The 6186-nt window shown below is 42.0% G+C and overlaps 1 pseudogene; it reads left to right on the forward strand.

The window, feature by feature from the left end:
• Positions 1-4930: 4930 nt before the first annotated feature.
• On the forward strand, positions 4931-5756 carry LOC146789231 (TIP41-like protein; annotated as a pseudogene).
• Positions 5757-6186: the final 430 nt, after the last annotated feature.

The raw sequence follows: 6186 nt of genomic DNA on the forward strand, positions 1-6186 counted from the left end.
TTGCGGACGTTTCACCTACGGATGTATAAAGAAAATCAGGTGATGGATGCATTTTTGGCCTGGTCAATATGGGTGAAGCAGGAGGCTGCATTAGTTACGGAAATTAAGGAACCAGAAACAGGGGTTTTGGTCTCTGAAAAGGAAAGAATAGCAATTTTATTTTTTGAGCTCTATAATAACCTCTACGCAACTATATATACAGCTTCGAGGGAAGCAATATGCCAGTAGTTCTTTAAAATGTATTTACTGCAGATGTTTTCAGGCAGAGGAATTAGTAGCTGATATCAGTGTATTAGAAATCTGGCAGGCTTTAGCTTCAATGCCATCTGGCAAGGCCTGCGGAAACGACTGCCTTCCAACTGAGTTCTACAAAGAGTTCCAAAAAGAGTTCATACCTTTTTAGTAGAGCTATTTCATTTTGTAAAAGCAGGTGGTGAGGTTCCATACATTTTTAAGGAATCCACCTCTAGTTAGCTTTGTTAAACAAGGGAAGAATCCCAGAGATGTAAATTCTTACAGACCAATCAGTTTACTAAATTCTGATATAAAATTTTAATGAAAATCTGGGCCAATTGAATTACGCCCAATGCCCAGAAGGTTATTCATAATGACTAGACTGGTTTTCTAGCAGGTCGGCAAATGTCATCTAATACTGCTTTTTAGGTCGAGCCTAGTGCAGCGCACATGCGCTGTGCTAGGAAAGTGGCCTCTTGGAATCACTTCAGCTTTTGTAGAAGCTCGTGCATTTGGTGCTCAGACGCTTTTGGCCTTTGCGTCTGGCTTTAGCACGCAATTGGCCAAAGGCGTGTGGACGTCCCAGCTTTTTGGAAAATGTTTACTCCCAGAGCGTTTTGCTCTCTGGAGCCAGCAGCGGCACACAGGCGCCATCTGTTTTGGCTCATGTTTCCTTGCCGCTTTTATTAGAAGGCGCGTCCCTACATTTCTGTTTTCATCGGCTCTCGCTCAGCAGATGGCTGATACGCAACCTGCGGAATGTCAGAGCCATTCACTCCCTGCAAGGCATGGTCTGCCGTCCTGGGCTCTCCTCCCCTCTCCCTCCCCTGCTATCTTTCCCGGGGAAGCCTGCAAAAGAGCCCGTGGAAAGTTTGAGGAGGAAAACGTGTTCTGCTCTCTCCTGGCCACACAGCCCTGAAGAAACCCACAAAAATGTCACAAGAAAAAAGAATCCCTGACTCTGCAAGCACGTGTTTTGTACATGGGCCTGCTCCTCATCACTCCCCCTCTTGCCCCCTCCCCAGAACTTGTCAGTTGGCCACCGGCAAGAGGAGTGGGAATAGGAGGGGCAGAGATGAGGCACGCGGCCCAGGAGCTTACTTCCAGCGGCTTGGAGGGGTGCAGGGGATGGGGAGCATGTGACATGCCAAGGAGAAAGGGTCTGCTTGAGGGGTGTGTCAGATTACTGGGGGTTGAATGTAGGCATCAGGGGGTGCAGTGGGACAGAAGGGCTGGGATTCATTAGACTTCAAAAAGAAGCACTGAGGCTCAGGTTTAAGATGCATTTTAACAAGCTGCTTGCAAACAAAACAAACAAGGGTTTATTTGTGGCAGTCAGGATGACTGGAAAGAAAAAAAGTCAAGAACGCTCTTGATTTTAACTATAGCACCCCCCATTGCAACAGATAATGAGGGAAAGGGAAAACTGTCGTCAGAGCAAAAAAGACTGGATTTATTAGAAGTCCCTTGAACTGTGATTTCCTATATATTTTTTATGTGTAGAAATGTTTACAGCTGTACTAGAATCAGCTAACGCATATTAAAACGTGTTTTCATTTGTAACCCTTACTACAACAGGAATAGGTTGCAGAATTACATTTGTCACTTTTTGCACATATTTAACTTGCGGCCCCTGCTTCGAATGAATTGAAATAAAATTAAAACACATGAAGGATTGTACATTAATACAACGTTTGATGCCTCACAAAGGTCAAGAAGTTAAATAGTTGCAAACTAAAACACAAAAAGGGTTGTAGCCAACAACCTAATGGTCAATGGGAAATAAAATTGTACATTTGCATCTGTTTTACTGACAACTTGCCAAAGCTGAGATTTTAGCTTATTATGTTGTTTATAAGAAATCTTCTGAAATGCAGCAGCGTTAAGGTATGTCTAGTATTGGATGCTGATTTGGGTTATACCAAGATAACAGGTCACAGTACATAGATAAGAAGACAATTAATCGGGCCTGCACTGTGCCTACATATAAACAAGCATTGGCATAGCCAATAGGTCTCACCTTTGGGACCTTATAAGTGTTTAGCCATGCAACAGTTGATGTTGTTGCACCAAGGATATCGTGCTGCATAACTAAATACTTATAAGGTCCCAAAAGTGAGACCTATTGGCTATGACAATGCTTGTTTAATTCATGCATTAGATATCCTCAATGTCAATCAGATACCTGCATTTATAATGATGGTAGACGCTGAGAAAGCTTTGAACCATATCAATTGGGAGACCCTTTTCTATGGCTTTAATAAGCTGGGATTTTCTAACTCAATTACTAACATGCTACAAAATATATATCAAGGAGCTCAGGTTTTCTAACTTAGCCAAAATCATAGATATAAATTGCAGAGCTAGGCAGGGCTGTCCTTTATTACTTGTTTTATTTACTTGTTTATTGAACCATTGGCAGCCAGGATTAGGGCAAATGTAGTTATAGAAGACCCTATAGAGGGTATGACCAAATCAAAGCTGTTTCTGGACAATATGATTCTATACCTAAAGCCGCTAGAACACAATCTAAGAACAATGTTTGCTGAGTTTGCTCAATTTCAATCAATTGGAGAGTATTAAATTACTATGAAAACAAAAGTTTTGATGTTTAACACCTTCCCGCTCCTCTTCCACTTCATGCTCTATCCAAAAATCCACTTTGGTACCTCGGAGTATACGTAACTAATTCTTATGCAGAGCTGTATAATTCAAATTAGAGATTTCTTTGATGGATCGTCACTTCTGCCTCTCACCTTAATTGGTTGGGTTTCTCTTATTAAAATATAAGTTTTACCCCTATTAATTTTTCTTTTTACCAACATCCTGATAAAAGTAAATACCACATATTTTAAAGAACTTGAAACACTATTTTGGCAATATATTTAGAACAAAAAGGGCACCCAGGGTTAAACATCCATTACTCCAAATGGAAATTACTCAGGGGGGACTGGCTCTGCCCCAGATCCGAACATATTAGGATGCCTCTCTTATACATATACTTGTTCGCATAATTGACATCCGGGCATCCTTAGATTGCTTCTTTTTTTGAGAAAATGGTAAAGTAAGCAGGGTCCCAGCTCCCGGTCTTTATAAAGACAGCAAAACTCCCAAAATGAAAACTAGGTAAAAACTATAAGAATTACGCATGCGACTTCAGTCTCTATATTCCATGCATGCTATGGCTTCTGGATATGAATATCTGCAGCTCAGGGAATGTAAAGTTGTGGGGCTACATATCCAGTCCAGTCATTTAAGATTTGGAATAATGTTGGCTTCAGAGAATCAGGTCATTTTTTGGAGGGAGGGAGATGCATTACCTGGCAGGAAATCCAACCTCTGTGCGGTCATATTTGTACGGGATCTTTTGTGGGATATTTGCAGATAACGCATCTAGTGAAGAAATGTTGTCTTGTGGCTAGTGCAGGCTCATCACCACTAACGGTTTCTCTCTTTAGAGCAAAGTTAAGAGGGGTCGGCAATTGGTGGAGACTTCTGCGGAATCAAGTTGAAAGTCACTTAATAAAAAATGTTTGGGTTAAAATCTGCGAGACATCACAATGCTTCTTTTCTGAGGCTGAGTGGCAGATGATCTCACAACTTGGCAACAAGTCTTAAAGGGCTGCCAAATTTAAGCGAATGTCATTCTTGTCACGCTGGATGGCTTATTATACTTCGAATGCCCTCCACAAAATGTTTCCAGACTTGGAAGGCAAATGTTTTTGCTGCCAGCAATTAGGAGCAAGTGACTGGGGCCTAACTTTTTTCACCTGCTCAATGTTGACCCAGTTGTGGGATACAATATTTGGGGCTCTTAGTAATGGCCTGCAGATCCAATGAGAGCCAGAGGCTGCCGAGGCGCTCTTTGGCTTCTCTAAACTGAGTCAAAATGTTTTAAAAGTAAAAAAAGTGGGGGAAGTTTTTATTGCAATAGCCTCCTTACTAGCACGTCCTTGGTTCTGTTGAATTGGAGGACAACCAGAGTACCTACATATGTACAATGGTACAATAAAATGACTTGCACAAGGAAAATTGAAGGGGCCTACGCAAAAAGGGTTGGAGTAACTCGAAGGTTTACACGAGTCTGTACATATTTGGAGGGAGTAGAAAGGGACCCAATGTAATATAGCCTTAGAGCCCAACCTAGCAGGCTCTACCAGCCAATAAAGGCCCGCTCCAGTGTTAAAGGCCAAAGGCGAGGGCCTTTAACATGGAAGCGGGCCTTTAATGGCCGGTAGAGCCCACTAGGAGGGCTCTAGGACTATTAGAACATTCCGCCCCAGAGGGAAGAATGTTCTAATTGGTAAAAACTAAGGCCTCTCGGTGCCCGAGGGGATTTAAATCCCCTCAGGCCCCGCAAGGCCTTTGTTCACAGAAGCTTCTGTGAAAGAAAAACTACATTAAAATGTTGTTCTGAGGGTTTCTACTGGACCGTACAAGCCCTTGGAACTCTGTTGTCTGAAATGGAGTGCTCAACATTCTAATGTTCTAATTTAGAGTATATCATAGTTGACTCCATCCCGATTGTAGCGATGTATCACACTTTTGTTTAGGCCAGGGAGGGTTAGTGTTGATTGGATGTTATCATCCTCGAATAATATAGTTTTTCTTTACTGTCAGAACATGCTTTCTTAAAGCCATTTTTTTCAGCACTTTATTAACCTGTGCAAGTAGCACGCGATACTTTCAGTTAGACATGATGACCCACGGTTTTAAGAGCAGCAAGCAGGATTTCATCTTTGGACCCTGGAAAGTGACCGCAGCGAAGACACACACAATTAAACCAGCTGATGTTGAAAAGCTGGCCGAGGAAATGTACATGCCCTGCCTTCCTGAGAAGATGTTTGGGGACAACAACTTAGGACTTAAACACGGATACGGTTTGGGAATTGAGTTCAATGCCATAGATGCACTTAAATGTGTCAACAAGAATCGGGGTATGTTAAAAGTGGCTTGTGCCGAAGAGTGGCAGGAAAGTAGGTCCGAATCGGTGCACTCCAAAGAAATTGTGGAACCCTACGACTGGACATACCCCGCAGACTACAAGGGAACGTTACTGGGGGATACAGTAACGTTCAGCGTTGTCCCTACAACATAACGCATAGTGAAAGATTAAAATCTAGAGTGCAGATTATATTTTTGAAAGAAGTTCTTCTGCTTGAAGATGAGCTCCGCGATCATGGAGTTCCTAGTCTCAGTCTGAAGATTCGTGTAATGCCCTCCAGCCTTTTCTTGCTCTTAAGATTCTTTCTCCGTGTCGATGGTGTACTCATCAGGATGAATGACACACGTTTATACTATGATACTGAAAAGAACTTCATGCTAAGAGAATATACATCTAAAGAAAGCAAAGTAAGCAGCTTGAGTAACGTGCAACTCCGTTGTTCACGGAGCCCAATGAGATCGCCCAAATTTTACCCACTTGAAAGACTGTTTGTGTAAAACCGGAATTTTCACAGCTTTTAGATTCAAAACCAGATGCTTTGCTGGGAAGCTCGAGCACTCACCCACAGCAGGGCTGATGTTCTGGTCTGTAGGGGTTTGACCATCATGACTCATTCTCAAGTAACCTGTGCCACGGACATATCGCGGTGGATTTCACAGCTGTCTATTTTAGCCCAATGCAAAGTGATCTTAAAAGCTTCTAGTAGAAAGATTTCTTTAGTCTTTCTGCAGAAACTGTAAATATTTAGTGTGGGCATAAATGTTTCTTGAGTGGAGCTCTACCTGGTAAGCAGTATAAAGCATATTAAATCATTTTTTTAAGAACAAAGGCAGTAACTTTTCTCCTACCAAAAAGTGTAAACAATTTTCATTCAGTCTTGAGAATCTGCCTGTCTCCCTTTTAGGTAATGTTTTGTAGAAACGGAGTCTAAGCTCTGTCTAAAAGCACTGACGAGAGGTACACTTTCCCACACTGCTTGGAAAAAATGATTGTTTTCTGTCATTTTG

The sequence above is a fragment of the Triturus cristatus genome, chromosome 10 (genome assembly GCF_964204655.1).
Source record: "Triturus cristatus chromosome 10, aTriCri1.1, whole genome shotgun sequence".
NCBI lineage: Eukaryota > Metazoa > Chordata > Amphibia > Caudata > Salamandridae > Triturus > Triturus cristatus.